The sequence below is a fragment of the Pinus tabuliformis genome, chromosome 5_1, assembly GCF_031772625.1.
Source record: "Pinus tabuliformis cultivar Carrire ecotype Pingquan chromosome 5_1, CPIR1, whole genome shotgun sequence".
In the NCBI taxonomy this organism is placed as follows: domain Eukaryota; kingdom Viridiplantae; phylum Streptophyta; class Pinopsida; order Pinales; family Pinaceae; genus Pinus; species Pinus tabuliformis.
This window is the reverse complement of record NC_142305.1, coordinates 740135040-740154574: the sequence shown is the minus strand read 5'-3', so window position 1 is coordinate 740154574 and position 19535 is coordinate 740135040. Positions and strand designations below refer to the sequence as shown.

At 37.5% G+C, this 19535-nt stretch overlaps 1 pseudogene across 1 annotated transcript in view; it reads right to left on the bottom strand.

Annotated features, from left to right (window-relative positions):
* Positions 1-1094: 1094 nt before the first annotated feature.
* The window catches only part of LOC149167074 (EID1-like F-box protein 2 pseudogene), a 71153-nt pseudogene continuing 52712 nt past the window's right edge, over positions 1095-19535 (bottom strand). Inside the window, exon 2 of the transcript XR_016260908.1 lies at positions 1095-2555. The product of XR_016260908.1 is annotated as an EID1-like F-box protein 2 pseudogene (transcript). The remainder of the gene's footprint in view (positions 2556-19535) is intronic.

Here is a 19535-nt window from a genome sequence, read left to right as displayed (position 1 = left end):
GTAATGAAGAATGAAATATTGAATACAAGGCTCAGCACTGAAGTATGATGTGTCACTTAGGAACAAGGTTGACTTGATGGAAGAAATATTTGATCTACGTTATAAGGCTCTTGGTCATCCCAACTTATTTTGAATCCACTGAAGGAAGAGTTCTTGACTGGGTTTTTCGCCTACCTACGGGTTTGCCCTAGTTGTGCGCCTACATCTTGTGTCCTCTTTTGTTTTGGCATTAGTTTTGATGATAAGAACAAAATAATTAGTAAGAAGAACTAATAATTAAATGTCACAGGATAATGTCATAATAAGAGAAATCAATGAAAAACCTTAGTTACTTCCCTAATGGATACAGGGGTCGATTGCTTCCAATTCTGCTCTTTTATGTATAAACTAGGCACGGAAATCGCACATAACTAATCCTCACGGAGTTCATCCTGTTATGTTTTGGTCCATTCAAAGTCATTCTCTTACCAAACCACTAAGCCTTCTTCCACTACCTATACTTATAAACAAGCCATTATTTTGATCAATAAGCTCGGGCAACTAATTTTGAAGCAAAATACTCGATCAATAATTAAGCAAAATAAACAAGGTGCAGGACATATACATTAGACTGCATAGTTCGTTAGTAATGGGAAAAATCGTGCTTACAACTCATCCTGTGTATAAGCCACGTGAAAAGAGAAGCAATGAACTTCGAATCCATGTTGATTAAATCATATTCAATCAAATTTCATAAGCATCAGAATCTATGATACTACTGGAAAATCCAGGATTTCAAGGACAATGGCCAGCTACCATAAATAGTAGCCAAAACAGAAATGTCAATTCTTAATAGCAGGAACAGGATGCGAATTAATAATACAGATTTTCAATACACATTAAAATTTCAAAGCCTTTCCCATTATTTTAAGATTGCATATGTCATGAAACTCAAACAATAGAACATAGTCAAGCTACAGAATTGGGACTTATTAGAATAGTAGTATTCTTTCCAACACAAATAGCGATGCAACACACCATACAGATTCAACTCACTGAATTAAGCTATAAACTTCGGTTCATCTCTGCAAATTATGAAGATTTTATTCATGCCATGAAAAAAAGAAATCATCTTAAATATTTGAAAAATGAGCGTCAAAGTGTTATCATTCACGAGGCCCAACCCTTACAAATGTATCATATTATATAGATATCAGCCACCGTGCAGTTCTCTCCAAATATTTATGTACTTACATCTTCAAGCATATGGCACAATGAATAGCAACCTTAAAACAGGTATACTAGGTATACTAAGAACGCAAGGAGAGAAAAAAAAAAAAAATCAACATAAAAATTGAAGGCAAGGAAATATAAAGCTAAGGGTTACTAAGCAGTCACTTAGTGAATCATTCTTCTTCTGATGCAGTTTCAGAATCCGAAAGAGGAAGAAGGGTGCAAATTCCAATCAAGTGACCATTGAGACATAGAAAACACTCAACCTGATCTTGATAAGCTCCCAACCTTCTACAGGCACTTCTTGGAATCATTCTTTCTTGAAGCAAACTCCATACTTTTGTCCGACAATATGGGCAGATTTCTTTTGGGTGCAGTTGTGCTCGTTTCTCAATAAGCAGCCTCCTAGTCATAGATTTTGAAAAGTCCTTGAACACACCTCGAAATAATCCCACATCACCATCCTCTCCTTGATCAAGATGCTCGCATGGATCTGTCACATACAACGTATCTGATCTGCATTGCCGGGCAAGAAAACTCTTCCCAGAGGTTTGTGAAAACCTTGTTTTGTTTACAAAATGACCTGGTATAGATCTTGACTGAAAGCCATTGTTAGTATCATGACATCCAGCACAATAAAACATTAGCTTCCCAAGAGCATTCCAATTTCCATCAATGCTACTGTGACTTGCACCAGCAAGATCAGATACCATTTTTGGCGCCCGTGACAGACAGAATTCTTTCCAAAGTACTCTTTTAGAAAGATCTTCAAACCATTTGCAAACACAAGCTATAGAACAAAGGAGCTTAGGGTTCCAATTTAGAGACCTAAATACCAGAAAAACTGTCATCTCATTAGGATGGCCATCGGTGCAAATACAGGAACGTGAGTGTATACAATAACGTTTTGCTGGAATTATTGATGTCATGCTTCTGTTAGTGACTGATAACTGTAATAATTCCAGAGCCAGTAGGGAGTATCTGAATTGTGTCTAGTGGAGGAAACAATGGTGCCAAAACTTTGGCTGCAATCCGGATTGGTGCCAGTATATGGAACAGAAGCTTGACCATAAATGAGTGGTGCACCCCATAAATTTTATCTGCAAACTTGTCTGTCGACTTTAACCAAAGAGCAGTATATGGAACAGAAGCTTGACCATAAATGAGTGGTGCACCCGATAAATTTTATCTGCAAACTTGTCTGTCGACTTTAACCAAAGAGCCTATGTCGCTCACTCAATGGGCTAGACAAATACAAAATAATCTAAAAGATTTGATAACCAATGCTTCAACAAATAATGTTCAGGTGAAAAGCATGCATTAAAAATTCCCTTCCAAGAGATCTGAAACACAGAAAAAACTGTTAATTAGATATACAAGCATGTGCTGGAAACCCATAAAAAAATCTGAACTCAACCACATGAGAAAAAAATTGCCACATTAAATTTTTTCCACCAAAATCTCTCCATATAAAGGTCTGAATTCAACATCTCATTAAAATAAAATTTTCCTTTTATTGTGCTTGTTTACAGTCTGAACTCATCCCCAGATGCAAAAAACGAGAGTGCTACATTCAATGATTCGCAATATTGCATAGTAACAATTATACATGCTGATAGTAATATATGAATAAAATTTCTGTAAGTATGCTAAGCTTCAAAACCTTCTAATCATGCATTAGAATGTATTTTGTGGTATCAGGAAGTCCAAAAACCAATGGAAATGGGAAAATGCACTACAGTATGGCTGAAAACAAAAGATTAAGGCCTAGAATTTTTTCCAGATATCGATGATGACAGCACCCATGCCAAGGCCAGCAGCTCCGCTGACCCACCTCCATCCTGTGTCAGCCACCCCGACTGGATTTCACTTGGTTATTCTTCCCTTGACATCCAGAATGGTTCCTCCAGCATCCTCTAGGCATTCTACAAGTTCTGCAGCTGTGTCAGGCATCTAAGATGCAGGAGCATCCCTGGCATATTTGCAATCCTGAACACCCAACAAGATTTCATTCTGTTCTTAGGATGTAATTAATATGTGCTAGTGGCATCTTTCACAGAACTGAGTAATGAGATCCCAAATTCCCAATCAGGAGGGTTCACAAAATACCAAAAAGAAACAGGAGGGTTCTGTGTGCATGGAACCAAAGAAAACATCCAATGAAAGTTAAGAGGCTTGGCAGTAGCAAAAGAAGGCATGACACATTGTGCACGGTGGATGGTGTAGTTATGGCCCTTTGGTGGACACATGGGAAGGAGAAATGGTGACCACCAAAGGGTGATCAACAACCATCAATCTTCAAGCAAGATCAATGGTGGGAAGGCCACACAGGGATTTTTCGTGGGGAGTTTAAAGGAGGTACCAAAAAAACCCATTAGAATTCGACTGTCCAATCCTTATTGATGAAGGGCAACAGTGGAAGTGCCCAACAGCCCCACAATGAACATAAGGACAACATATGGTACTCTCATACAATTCATGAAATAATGGGTCCATGGGGTGAGTCGCATGTGGTCAAAGCATGAAGATGAAGAAACCATCGAGACATGTAGGTGGCAGTTATACAATAGCCACATGGCAGGTGTCGAATTTCATAGCTATGGTCGGTCTTCATAATTAATATTTTAGCCCTTGAAATATATCATATATGCAATGATTAATATAAGACATATTCTTCATGTCGGTTTCAAAAGAGAACATTTTGAATTTTGGCTCCAAAGTTGTCAAGTCGGCCCTCCTTCAAGTAAAGTCGACCCCAGTCAAAGAGACACCCGATCGGCCAACCATATCTCTATATATACTCCACTCGTCCTCCTCCACAAGGAAAAATTCGGATAACACAAGAAAAGATATCTTCTGGGCATCTAAGGGAAGGAGAAGGACAAGAAGGATGAAGAAGGACAAAGACATCTCTAGCAATTTCTCTCTCTATCTGGCACATGTGAAATCCTCCTTCTGCAGCTTCGCACATGTGCACTTCTAGGCAGATTCTGGGCAGCAGGTGCAAAATTCTGCGCAGCAGGGCCAAGCTTCTGGGCAGTTTCTGGGAGGCCAAATTTTGGCCAAGGCAGATCAGGCAAGGCCAAGTTTGTTGGCCTGATTGGAGACTTGACAAGAGGGCATTTTGACCAGGTTTGACCCTTGCATTGCTGGTCAGTTTGACCATCATATTTGACTAAAAGAATTAGGTGTATTTCTTGTTGAACTGAAGAATTTATCTAAGGAAAAGGTTGCTGGGGTATTCCCCCAGGTGGGTTTTCCCAAGGTAAATCTTGTGTTATCTTTGTGCATTGCGATTACTAATGTACTTGTGCATTTATAGTTAAATTTCTGAAGTGAAATTGCTCAATGATACTCTGGAAGTGCTAAAAGAATATCTACATCATTAGAAGTAATTATCAGTTTTCATAAATCAGTACTTGTATCTATTGCACTTGAAAAATAAAAATGGTATCAGAACTTTGGTGAAGGAAAGGGAATTGAGATCACTCTTGAAGAAACCTACATCAGCAATATGATTATTTATTCTATAACCATGGGTTCCTCTATGAAGTCAAGGAACAAGTTCGAAGGAGCTACAAATTTCAGGGTTGGAAGACAAGGATTGACCTCATTCTTCCAAAAAATGATGTTTTGGATATTGTGAAGGGAAAAGTTACTGCACCTACATACGATGAAGGGAAAGAAAAATTCAAAAAGGATGAAATCACAACTATGAGTATTACTGTGGAGTCTATCAGAGATAATTTGATTCCATATGTCACAAATCTTGACACTTCAAAGAAAATGTACGATGCATTGTGTAATGAGCTAGGTCAATTTTGCCCTAAATTCTCTAGGGTTTAATAAATCTTTTCTCATTTTGGCGTTACTCAAACATTCTTTATTGTTAGTGCATTCCACAGCAATGTAGTGGACAATTAAATAAATGGTGCAATGTACAGAAAAACCCACTTCTGTCCTATACAAATTCAGTTTCATATAAGCAATTCAGACCGCAATACAGTAGTTTTCCACATTATAGATTTCCACAAGTGCAATTATAATTTTGGATCCAACAGTGAAGACCAAATTTGACTTACGTGGATACCTTAACCAAACAGCTATTAAATATCCTAAACAATACTCATAATAAAATGCCCTAACCAATGCCTTTGCATACCCTACTTAGACTCCTGTGAGGATCTCAGTTGCTGACGGGGTCAGATGGCCCTTCATTGCAAAAATTGCACTTTAGAGGAGGATTCAGCCCTCAAGAGAACCCTGCATTCACTCCAGAAAATGATGACGCATTTATCACAGTGAGGGTTCTCGCCCTGCACAAGGGCAAACTTGATTTTGAAGGGCCCCTCTTGATCTTAGACTCTGTGACTTTATACGAACAGACTGGCACTTTACAGAAGTCAGTCTGATGGCCTGCGACTATATTCTTAAAGTACCCATTCCAACCTAAAACATCCTCGGCTTCCCTAGTCCGACCTTTTGTTCTGATTTCTACTTCTGTATGGATTTAAACTGCAGAAGATACTCCTGTACACCGGATATTTGGAGCTCAGACAACTTCGTGGGAGCACTTTCAGATCAAACGCAAATCTTCAACGCAACCAGCATACTTAAGTCACAAAATACACAATTTTCCAACTGCAAATATATTGAGGGAACCTCTCGCTTCCTAGAGATTATTTATGATGTCATTGCGATTAAATTCCTTCTTCGTTGAGTATTTAGACGGGTTTTGCCTCAGGAGCTAGTGCTCGACCGGTTCCACACTTCAGAGGCCCTCAAGTGGTCTCATTTCATCAGGAGAATCTTGCTTGGAATTCTGTCTTAGGCATATCGTTAGACTGGGCAGAGTTCCTTCGCAACCTGCGACATAACAAATCCAAATAGATGCCTCGCTATCTTGGTTCCTAGACGATATTCTTCTGTCAATGCAAAAGCCAAATTCAACAGAGAATACACTACCCTCAAGATGATGTCCTGTGCCCAAACAAATAATAAAACAAGAACTCGTTCCCCTTTCAGAATGGTGTTCCAAGGATCAATGGCCAACATGATTTTGCTCCCCTTCCAAATAGTATTCATGCGCCCACAACGTAGCGAAAAAGACAGAATGGTGTTAACTAGGGTGGAATCTTTCACCACTGAAATTGGCAAGAGAAAAGGGATCTTAAAACCCTCAGAGCCTAAGGCTCAAGAAAATAGAGATAAAATGATCCACAATGACGATTCCAGATGTGTTATGCATGAAATATACATAAAATAATACAAATAATGTAAACAACAATAATAATAAATAATGATTGATTAACTAGTAATTAGTTAACGAAGAGGTATGTCCCTAAGGAAAGGAGCAATGGTGAAGAGGTATCTGCCTAGGTATATAAGCAAGCCCCTCACTCTCATTGTAATCATCACATCAATTCTATATAACATTCAATATAAAATTACTTGTCCTACTATGGATGTTTACATCTTCCAAGTGTTTTGAATATTACTCTGCTGCATATAAGAATTGTGTTCGTTACAGTGGTATCAGAGCCATGTTTGATCCCAACCATTGGCCATTAAGTCTCTTCAACCTTGTTGTCGTCGCGAGTTAAGCATTTCGCTTCACAAAGCTTTGGAGATTCTCCATTTCACCATTAGGCCCTTGGCCATTTATAAGATTTTAAAAATAAAAGAAAAAATAATAATAATAATAATATTAAAAATAAAAATCATTAAAAAAAATATAGAAGAAAAAGAGCTAAAAAAAGGAGATTAAAATTATAATTATATATATATATATATATATATATATATCATCCTACAGCCAACCTATGATTGTTGTCGTCCGAAGGAGCTTCTCGTCCGATAGTTGTAACTCATTGTAATAGCTGCAATAGCACCATCGTTGTAACTCTGGGACGTCGATTTTTGCACCCCTGCCAACCCATGTTGCCACTAATCTCATTTCCACAGCAAGCCTGACACCAATACAATCGTCATATGCACTGCTACAAAACCTCGCTACACCAACACACCGATGACCACCCACGCCATAGCCACCAGCGTCACTTCTTTCCATCCGCTGCAACATCAAACTGATCCATCACAGTCGTCGGTTATCCCTCTACCACTGATCGTCGTTGCTCGATCCCTCTACCGCGCCATTGGCCATCCTGCACCCCTAACCATCCTGAACCACTGTCTCCTCCCGACACCGTCGCTTTTCCACTATTTGTTATCCCTGTCAAAAATCGCATCCCTTATCGAGAAGTCACTCACCATTCAGTTCGTTAAGTCAAATATTAATTAAAATCAACTATTAGTGTATATATATATATATTTATTCAAATAACTATATAAATAATTGAATATTTATATAGTTAATAAAAACAATATATATATATAAGTAAACTCCTTAACCTACCAATTTCACGTCAAAAGAAAATAAATTATTATACCCTAAGGTGCCAAGGAGCCTATTCAAGCTAAATAAAAGAAGGATACTTCAAATAAAAAATAAATAAATAAAAGTAGATTTTTGGAAATTTGTAAAGATAATATTACTTCTCATTTAATTTGAAGTAAAAAGGAGAAAAAGAATTATTTAGGAGATATTTAAAAAATATATATATTGAAGTTGTAATAAAGTTTTTGGATTTTCATAAATTGAGAAAGGAATTCAAGAAATAAAGTTAAGATGAGTTCTCACATACAAGTCAACATTTTGGACTAAATGTCCATTTTGTCTAAATGAAATTGGATATATATATATATATTGCAAATTAAGTTGTCCAGCGTGTGGAAGATTATTTAGCACCGAAGAGCATCAAGGTAATACACAGACACAAATAAAAAGATTAGAGAAAGAATTCACAGAGCTTGAACAAAAAAACAATGCATCGGAAAAGAAATATAAAGATCTCGAAGACATGTTTTACAATAAGTCAAAAGAAAAGGACGAGGAAATTTTGCACCTAAGGGACCATAATCAAAAATTACTTGAACAGATCAAGAAGTCCAAGGTTAAGAAGCAAAAATTAAAGCAAGAAAATGAAAGTTCTAAGAAGAAATTCAACGAGAATCTATCAAAGAAGGAAGAAGAAAATTTGCACTTAAAAGACCTGAATTAAAGGTTATTAGAACAAACTAAAAGTATAAAAGATAAAGAGAAGGATACTAAAAAAAGTGAATGATTCAGAAAATGATGAACTTTCACGTCTAAGGAATCATAATCAAAACCTTCTTATGCAAATAAAAAAGCTTAAAAGTGACAAGAAGTTGTTAAAATACATGTTAGAACAGCTTACTCAAGAAGTATTGAAGTTTCCAGTCATAACAGTCCAAGTTGAAGATAAGTAAACAAATACCGATCCAATCAATATCACAACTCAAGAAGAGGATAAACCAACTGAAGTGAAGATGGACTCAGAAGTTGTAGTTCAAACGTCAGAGATTTCAAGTGAAGATTCTATAACCAATTCAACTACATCAGTACCTAAAGTAAATAAGTAAATTGCCACACATATCATAAGGGAAAATCCAACCAGAAGAACTCCTTATCGACATCCGAACCATAAGAGCAGACAACTAAGTCATTCTACATATTTGAACCATTCAGAATGGAAACAACAAATTTATGTTCCAAGGAATATTGAAGTTTGCAGAATCCAACAATTCATTACAAAATTCCAGTGATTGGAAGATTCCACGAAAGTTAATCTAGGATGGTCTGGTCCATTCTCAATCAAACAAATTTTTTTATCACTCAGAACATCATATCGTCTTGTATCAACGAAGATGAAAGTTTAGAGACGAGAAGATATTCGAAACGGGAAAAGAGATCAAGCCCTTTCATCAGTAACCTTTGAAAGCTTTCTGAAGACGAAGGCAATGTTATGAATAAATATAAATAAAATAATACAAATAATGTAAACAATAGCAATAATAAATAATGATTAATTAACTAGTAATTAGTTAACGAAGAGGTATGTCCCTAAGGACATGACCGTTGGTGAAGAGGTATTTGCCTAGGTATATAAGCAGGCCCTCACCCTCATTGTAATCATCACATCAATTATTTTATATAACATTCAATATACAAGTACTTGCCCTACTATGGATGTTTACGTCTTCCAAGTGTTTTGAAGATTACTCCATTGCGTATACGAACTTTGTTCGTTATAGCTCCCCTTCCAAATAGTATTCTTGTGCCCACAACGTAGTGAAAAAAGACAAAATGGTGTTAATTAGGGTGGAATCTTTCACCACTGAAATTGACATGAGAAAAGGGGTCTTAAAACCCTCAAAGCCTCAAGCTCAAGAAAAACAAAGATGAAATGATCCACAATGATGACTCCAAATGACTTCAATCCATCTTTATTTATAGACTTCTAGAGGGGTTTCATCTTTCTTGAGTGATTGAGTAATCCTAACTCCAAACCCCAACTTCGGGTTTTTAAGCCTAGTTAACCCAAACCTTGCCCAGTAATGGCTATTTTGGGTTTTTCCCTTTTTTGATGGACTCTAGCCTACGGGATAGATAGGCTAATGAGTTCCTTTTGTCCTCAATTTGTAGAGGACATTACACCCTAGTTGGAATATACACCATCAACAACATTAGTCAAGCAATGAGTTTGAAGAATGAGCTTCATGATGTTAAAATGACAAAAAATTATACTATAGCCTCATATTTCACGAGGATCTCTCAACTAAGAGATTAACTTCAAGCAATTGATGAAATTATTTCTGAGAAAGAACTTGTGACTACATCATTTAATGGTTTCCCTGACTCATGGGACTCATTTGCATCTAGTATTTGTGAACGAGAAAAGATTGCAAGTTTTGAAGAATTATGGACCTCATGCACCCAAGAAGAATCTAGACTTATATCAAAAGGAAGGATTTTGAAATCTGAAGAAGGTGACTCTCAAGCATTTGCAGCACATTCCAACAAGGCTGGAGGAAGAAATAATTTTGGGTTCCAAGAAGAAATGAAGGTAGAAGATCTACTCCTCGAGGGAAGAAAGATATGTCGAAGATTCAATGCTTTTGTTGTAACAAATTTGGTCATTATAGAAACCAATGTCTTGAAGGATCGAATGATAGAAAGAGAAATGGAAAGCAGCATGCTACCACAATAGACATTGATAAACATGAAAATAAATTCAAGAACAAAAATTCAAGTGACCAATTTCTTCTATTTATCTGCTCTTACAGGGTCTGCTGCAGATAGCAATAACATATGGTTGGTAGAATGTGGTGCCTCAAGACATATGACTGGAGATCGTGACAATCTCACAAGTATGATTGAAAGGAGATCATCACAAAAGGTAGAGCTTGGAGATAACAACAGTTACGCAGTCAAAGGCATTGGGTCAACATCTGTTGAGCTAGAATCAAGTGAAAACATTCATCTTAGCAACATACTATATGTACCATGTTTGAAAAAGAATTTGGTTTCTATTTCATGTTTGGAAGACAAAGGATCTAGAGTAGCATTTGTTGATGGTCAAGTTCTTGTATGGCCCGAGGGCTCAAGTATAGATTCTGCTAGAATAATTGGAGTTCGTGAAGGAAGGTTGCAAGAGTCTTGAAACAACCAGCTCAAGCATTAGTGCATAATGATATCAATCCATCTAAACTATGGCATAGAAGATATGCTTACGTTCACTACAAAGCTTTGCTAGCTTTAAATCAGATGGTTTCAGGTGTTTCAGAATTGCAAATGGAGCATGAAGGAGCATGTAAAGGTTGTGCACTTGGTAAAATTTCAAGAAGTCTTTTCCAAGCAGTGACAATAGGTCCAAGGAAATCTTGGATCTAGTTAATTTTTATCTGTGTGGTCCAATGCCAGTGAAATCTCTAGGAGGCTCTCTGTACTATGTAACTTTTATTGATGATTTCTCTTGCAAGACATGGATCTACTTCATGAAGACCAAGGATGAAGTCTTCAGCGAATTTCAAGAATTCAAGGTTAAAGTAGAGAGAACTTGACAAGAAAAAAATCAATATTTTGAGATCAAATCATGCAGGAGAATACACTTCCAAGGAATTCATTTCCTTCTATAAAGAAGTTGGGATTAAGAGGGAGTTGATAGTCCCTCACAATCCTCAACAAAATGGAGTTGTTGAAAGAAAAAAGCACGTCCATTGAATAATTTGTCAAGGAAATGATACAAGATCAAACTTTCCCATGTTCTTATGGAGCGAAGCATCCATAATAGCAGTGTATACTCAAAATAGAAGTCCTAATCGAATCTTGGAAGATAAGACTCCTAAAGAAGCATTCAGCGGAAAGAAACCAAAGGTTAGACATTTGAGAATTTTTGGTTGCCCAGTTTACATACATGTACCCAAAGAAAAGAGGAAGAAATTGCAGCCTTCAAGAAAGAAAGGAATATTTTATGTATAGAGTGAGTCATCAAAGGCCTATAGAATTTATGTTCTAGGATAATGACAGGTTGAAGTCAACAAGGACGTTACCTTTGATGAGAATGTTGCCTATTGGAAGTCCAAAGAAACTCCCATGGACTCTGATGATGATGAAGAACATGAAGCTCCCAAGGAAGAGGGTTCAGGTCCTTCCAATTCTACAAAACATCTCGTAGATCATCAAGAAGAGCCAGAAGGGCCTAGTGAACCAATGGATCTAGTTGTTGTTCCTGAAATCAAGAAGAGGCCAGCTTGGCTTAGATCCACCTTGCAAGAAGCAAAAGGACATGCAGCTCCACATGGCACCTTCAGGGAAAGCAAGAGACCTAGGACGTATTTTGGATACGCAGTATTGATGACTAATCTCATTGATTCTAAACCTTCCAACTATGAGGAGGCAGCTAGCTAGCAAGTTTGGAAGGATGCTATGATGGAAGAATACCAATCTATTATGAAGAATGATGTATGGGAGATTGTGCCAAGACCTAAAGGGAAGTCAATGGTGACCTCCAAATGGATATACAAGATTAAGCATGCAATGGATGGCAGTATTGACAAGTACAAGGTGAGATTTGTGGCTAGAGGATTCTACCAGAAAGAGGGAGAGGATTACAATGAGATTTTTGCTCTAGTTGTCATGTACAACACCATTAGATATATTATTTCTATTACTTCTTCTATGGGTTGGAATTTACATCAAATGGATGTAAAGACTGCTTTCCTCAATGGTGTAATTGAGGAAGAAGTGTACATAGAACAACCTCAAGGTTTTGAGGTTCATGGGAAGAATTCTCACGTTTGTATATTGAAGAAAGCTCTATATGGACTTGAGCAGGCACCTAGAGCTTGGTATTCTCGAATTGATGGCTAATTGACAAGACTTGGTTTCTCCAAAAGTGATGTTGATCCAAACCTATATATCAAGGTTGAGAAAAATGAACCTGTGATTTTATTGTTATATGTTGATGACTTATTTTTGACAGGTATAGAGCATCTCATCATTCAGTGTAAGAGGGAATTGGCCTCTAAATTTGATATGAGGGATCTTTGCTTGATGCACTATTATTTGGGACTAAAAGTATGGCAGAAGCCTAGTGAAATCTTCCTTGGTCAAGGAAAGTATATTATCAAGATCCTTCAAAAGTTTGGAATGATGGATTGTAAATCTATGGCAACTCCCATGGTGACTAATCTAAGGAAGTTGAGAGACTTTGAGTTAGATTTGGTAGATCCATCCATGTACTAGAAGTTGAATGGCTCCTTGATGTATTTGGTTAATACCATGCTAGATATTTGCTTTGCAGTGAACACTCTCAGCCAGTTCCAAGTGGAACCAAGACATGATCATTGGATTGCAGCAAAGCACGTATTGAGATATCTACGTAGTATAGTTAATTATGGTTTGAGATATGTCTCGAATGGTGTTATACAGCTACAGGGATATACAAATTTTGATTGGGCAGGTGCCAGGAAGTGTAGAAGACAGAAAGAGTACATCCAAAAGTTGCTTTAGTTTGGGCTGTGTTATGATTTCATGGATGAGCAAGAAGTAGACATCTGTTGCACTTAGCACTACCGAGGCTAAGTATATTGTAACCAGTATAGAGAGTTGTGAAGCAGTGTGGCTTCAAAATCTACTATCAGGACTATTTTATCAGGTGTTGGAACCAACCCTGATATGTTGTGACAATCAAAGTTGGGTGAAGCTTTCAGATAATCCAAATTTCCATGACAGGTCGAAGCACATTGAGATCAAGTACCACTATATTCGTGACATGATGTAGAAGGGAGCAATAAGGCTCCAGTACATCGCTACAGATGAGCAGATAGTTGACACCCTCACAAAGCCTCTGTCCAGAGCAAAGTTTGCATACTTCAGGGACAAGCTTGGACTTATTAAGAATGTCTCCCTCAGTGAGAGGGAGTGTTGATGTGATAGCATCAGGGATAGTCACTCTCCCTAGTATTAGGGAGAATGGTTCGACAGAGGACAATCATTCTTCTTAGGTCAAGATGTTGACTAGAAGAATGGTCCAAATAGGTTGAGTGAGTACATTTAGCATCAAGCCTAGAGTGAGGCCTTTGGAGTTTCACCATGAGTAAAAGATATTGACCTCAATGATGGTGAACCAGGACTAGTTTATATAGCATGGGTCAGAGGCATCGACCTGAATTATGGTGACTAATTGATGTTAATGATGCACCATAAATCAGTGATATCGACCAAAATTATGGTTAGAGGTACTGACCAGAGTTATGTTGACTAGTTGATGTTGTTGATTTACCATGGATCAAAGTTGTTGACCAGGATTATGGTAATTGGAGGATGTTGATGTTGATGCTGATGATGAATTATTATAACCTTTTCTTAAAGAAATTTGTCAACAAGAGAACATCTGGATAGTCATTATGAATACCTCCCTAGCTAAGAGGGAGTGTTGAATTTTGTAGCTATGGTCGGTCTTCATAATTAATATTTTAGCCCTTGAAATATATGTAATGATTAATATAAGACATGTTCTTCATGTCGATTTCAAAAGAGAAAATTTTGAATTTTGAATTTTTGGCTCCAAAGTTGTTAAGTCAGCCTCCTTCAAGTCAACTTGGCCCTAGTCAAAGAGACACATATTCAGCCACCCAGATCTCTATATATACTCCACTCGTCCTCCTTCACAAGGCAAAATTCGGATCACACAAGAAAAGATATCTTTTGCGCATCTAAGCGAACAAGAAGGGCAAAGAAGGACGAAGAAGGAAAATACATCTCTAGCATTTTCTCTCTATCTCGCAAATGTGAAATCCTCCCTTTGCAACTTCACACATGTCAACTTATCGACAGATTCTCGGTAGTAGGTTTAAAATTTTGCGCAATAGTTTCTAAGCAGCAAGGGAGGTCGAATTTCGCCCGAGGCAAATCGAGCAGGGCCAAGTTTGTTGGGTTGATTGGAGACTTGAGAAGATGATAGTTTGACAAAGTTTGACCATTGTATTGTTGGTCAGTTTGACCATCATATTTGACTAGAAGAATTAGATGTATCTCTTGTTGAACTGAAGAATTTCTCTAAGCAATATGTTTTTGGGTTTTTCCCCAAGGGGGTTTTTCAAGGGTAAATCTTGTGTTATTTTTGTGCACTATGATCTTTACTGTCCTTGTGCATTTATGGCTGAATTTTTGAAGTGTAATTACTTAATCATAAACTGGAAGTGCTAAAAGAATATCTACATCGTTAGAAGTAATTATGAGTTTTCAAAAATTAGTGTTTGTATCTATTGCACTTGAAAAATCAACAACAGACATTGAGAGGAAGTCTTACAATCTTTAGGCAAGGTGAGGTAGTTTGTAGCATAGTTTAAAGATGATGAAAGAAAAGAAGAGAAGGAAGTAGAGTTGGGTTGAAGGGGAGCCATCATCCATTCACTTAGAAAGCAAATGACGGAAAATCCTCTCATAAAGAAGATGTGTTATGAAACCAAGAGGCTAGTAGATTAGGATTGATTTCTCTCAACTTGATAATTACTTGTGAATGTTTGTTGGCTGCTTATTAAATTTATATTCTCTTCATCAAGCAATTACCAAAAATGTACAAAACATGAAGATTGCAAAGAAACAAAGGATGCAAAAAATTAGGCTCCAAGCCAGGGCAAAAACCCACAAGGGGGAAAACCCAAGAACTCCTCTCCTTATAGAATCAAATCAAAATGAGCTATCCAAGACCCAAGACCAAGACCAAAACTTCCACAAAGGCCCAAAGTCGGCGTTCCTCCAAGTCTTCTCCAACAAGTCAAAGTCAACAAAGTCAACGCTGGTCAAACCTCTGAAATCCTAGTCAAACTGCAAAAGAATTTGGTCCTGCAATGAAGGCCGAATTTTGGTCCTATAATAACCTCAGAAAATCTTGCATGTGTGGACAAAATTAGGGTAGAAAACTCAAATTTATCTCTCCTTTGACTTCACTCTCTCTCCTTTGACTTTCGCTGATTTTCTTCATTTTCTTGCACAGAAATCAATGTGTATGGATGAGTGAATGAATTTCTCCTCAAGTGGTCAAGTTGACTCATATTTATAGTTGTCCAAGAGGTCGAATAGCTGCCTCTTTAGGCCGACTTGACCAAGGAGGGCCGACTTGGTCTTGTGGATGACATTTTGACTCTTTGACTCAAGACAAAAATAATTTTCCTTTTCTTACAAGAAGTCCAAATGGGACTTTGACTCAATTACATTTCTTTGACTCATAATAAATTTTCTTTTGACTCAATTGACCCTATAAGCATGAAGAACATGCTTTGACTAAAAATAAAATAATAATAATGAATATAATAAATACATTAATAGTACATTTGAATTGCATTATGAAGATCAACACTAGTTACATTTCTAACAAGATGAAGGGTTGGAAAATGAAAAACTCATGCTAAGAGAGTTCCATAGATTGAAGATCTAGAGAAGAATCCATTTGGTGGATTTCATTGTAAACCTTAGCCCCTCGCTAGAGGCCTGGCATGTATTGATGACAAAATTGAGATTAACAGATAAGTGTGCTTCCTCCATAATGAATTGTTTTTATGTTTTGCTTCCGCTCGAAGTGTTATACACTTTGACCATCATAGAGGAAATCTAGCCCATAGCTCCCACCCATGTGTCATCTAACATCAAAGCAGGTTGAATCTTGCATGGGAAGAGATAAAGATAGAATATGATAATTATATTAATGTCCAACAAATGACCACAAATAGGTCAATGGAACTACCAAGTACGAAAGTGTCAATACATTGTGGGAGTGTCAATTTAAGCCAAAAACTAATATACTCTAAGATCTAATCAATATGAGCTAGAAAATAAAGTTATGAAAGGCACAAACGAGTGCATGTACTACAAAGGGGAAAAGCCAAATGCTTTGGAGGGATGCTTCAAAAGAGGTACAAGGGAAAAGGGAGAGATGTCATTGCTCCTTGATTATGTCGCTGAAAAAAAAAGAGGAAAGGTTGCTCTCCTACTAGCAAACAAACTTTGTGTGTCTTTCCTAGCATTTGAGGCTATAGATAAAAACCTTGTCATAGAACACTATCTAAAAGAGACAAGTTCATGATAGAAGATTGTCTAGAATAGCGAAAACAAGAACTAGTCCACAAGAAGTCTTATCATTTCAAGGAAAAAATTGTTGAGGTCTGGGTGTTGAGGACAACTCATCATAGAAGATTGTCGAGGAAGAACTAGTCCATAAGAAGTCATATCATTTCAAGGAAACAAGTTGTTGTCAAGGTCAGGGTGCTGAGAACTACTCATCATAGAATATTGTCTAAAAGCGAAAAGTTCATGGTAGAAGATTGTCTTGGAATAGCCAAGAAAAGAACTAGTCCGCCAGAAGTCCTATCATTTCAAGAAAACAAGTTGTTGTCAAGGTCTAGGTGTTGAAGACTACTAAGAAAGGTTTCTCTTCCGCTAGCAATCAACCTTTATATGTGTGTCTTTCCTAGTATCTAAGGTTGAAGAGAAAAATATCATAATAGAACAATGTCTGAAAGAAAAAAGTTCATGATAGAAGATTGTTTAAGATAGCCAAAAGAAGAACTAGTCCACAAGAAGTCCTAACATTTCAAGTAAACAAGTTGTAGTCAAGGTTTGGGCGTCGAGTAGCACTAGTTGAGAAGGTGCAAACTGCCATGGACTTTAAGTCAACAACTCCACAAAGATCTTGCTGGCAAAGGATAAGGGACCCCTAAGGTCTCATATATCTAGAACCTACTAGAATGGCGTTGATATTTGTACCTCTTCACAGCCTTGTCCACTTAGAGCACTAAGAAGAAGGATGTGATTTTCCTCATAGAATCTAGCCAAGAGGATGGGCAAAGCATGCATAATGAAGCCCAACTACCTCTCTCATAAACAAGGCTAAGCATCGTTGGTCTGAAAATCTAAAAAGACAATAGAATTGTCCCTGCATCACATACTAGATGGGACAACATAAAGCAAAATGCTCCTCCCTCTCCATGCATGTCACAAACCTAGAAAATACTATCCTCCCATGAAATCTATTTCAGCCTCCACTCAAATCCCATGTGAACCTACTCAAAACTAGCCCGCAAGGATACAAAGCACATGCATTCAATGAAGTAGCTTGTAGGGAAGCAAAACAACGACATCATCGCTTTGCCCTATATAGACAATCATCTTGGGCATCAACCACCATGGTGGGTCAAGTCAAGTGAATTCGATGTACTCCCTGTAAATGTCTTCTCTAGTGATCTTATTCCACTCCTAAGGAGGTGATCCATTGAAATACAAATCGTTGAAGAAGACACGTGACTAGGGCTATGAGGGAGTGCTCCCCACCCCCCTTGAATCTTCTCCCGAAACGCGCTCCGAGAGGGAGCGCATTGGGAGTGACCCTGAGAGCAATTTTCGGGAGCACGCTCCCGCACAACAAAAAAACTTTCACTAGCTTTCTTTGCAAAAAAAAAATCGCAAGACATTCCAAACACATTCTTTTCAAAGAAACGATAATTTTAGAGTGGTGCGGCCTAATATTCAAGCATATGGCCCTAGTATTGATATGCAATTCATGGTAATGTTAAATTCTTGAAGTAAAACTGACATTCTCCTTTATTTTTCATTTTCATCCTTTTACTTAAATTTTTTAAATTACCATGAAATGACTCAGGATGTTTGAGAGAGGTTCCGACCTCATTGGATTTCATATGAAGAAAGTAGAATTTTAGATCTCACTCAAAATCCAGCAGACTTATCAGTTTTTCAGGATTGGGGGGATTGCAATGTTTCCATTGGATTTTGTCATGTACTAGGGTATGGAACTCGTATTTAATCAAGAGCACCAAGCCCTCTATGTACCCTGATGTTAGCGACATTGGTTGTCGAACTCCTCTATCATGACCCTACTAAAAATGTACCCATCGCTCAAACAAAATCTTGACTTGACATGTTGTGTTTTTTCTATCTTATTTTAATGTTTAGAGGGTGATACTAATGTCAAAGATCCCAAGATAAGCAATGATTTTGATGATATCCAAGTATTTGTTCTAGCATGATTTTTTTGCATGCTAGAGGCCATCTAGAACCTATTTGTTGATGTATTTTCGGTTTAGAGATGGATTGCACTCTATGCTATTTTGGTTATTTGCACCCTTACATGCTATATAAATGAGAACTTGTAATTTGTGGACCTGTGGTTGATGAAGATTATAACTACTAGAGTAATGATGTTATATGGTTTAAACTTGAATCCATGTTTTTTATGTTTTTTATCACTAATTCATCATCCTACATGTTTTTGTTGACATATAAGAATCAAAATATATTATATAAAATTCGCTCCCAAAATTCCAAAATCGCTCCCGACCCGAAAGATTTTGAAAATGTCGCTCCCCTTTCTCACTTCCTACTTTCGCTCTCGCTCCCAAACAGCCTTGTGTGTGACCCTTAAGAACTAGCAATGAACCTTTTTCATGTGGTTCTGGTGTAGAAAACAGACTAACTAGCAAATGGTCTCACCTCAATAAGGGTGGGTTGCAAACTCTTGGCCTAGGGAACTATTCTCTTGCTCTTGATGATGCAATGCAGCATAAGGGTCCATACACTATTAGACTTGGCCCAGTCTGACTCAAATCTAGGCCTTCAAACCTCAAAACCATAGAATAACTATAGGCCAAATGATAGATTCCATGAGATCTATCTTGGACAAAAGCTCCTATAAATAGCTCTAGAAGCATTGTCGCTCAAGGAGAGCAAGGAACCTATACCCCTTGTTGATTCTGGGGTCACAGATCCTTCCACAACCCAAAATTCAAACCAAGGCCTTGAAAAATGAACTCCCATGTATGTGTAATATGTGGTAATCTCAACCTCCACCTGTTGGAAGAAGAAATGGAAATATGTAAGGACATGC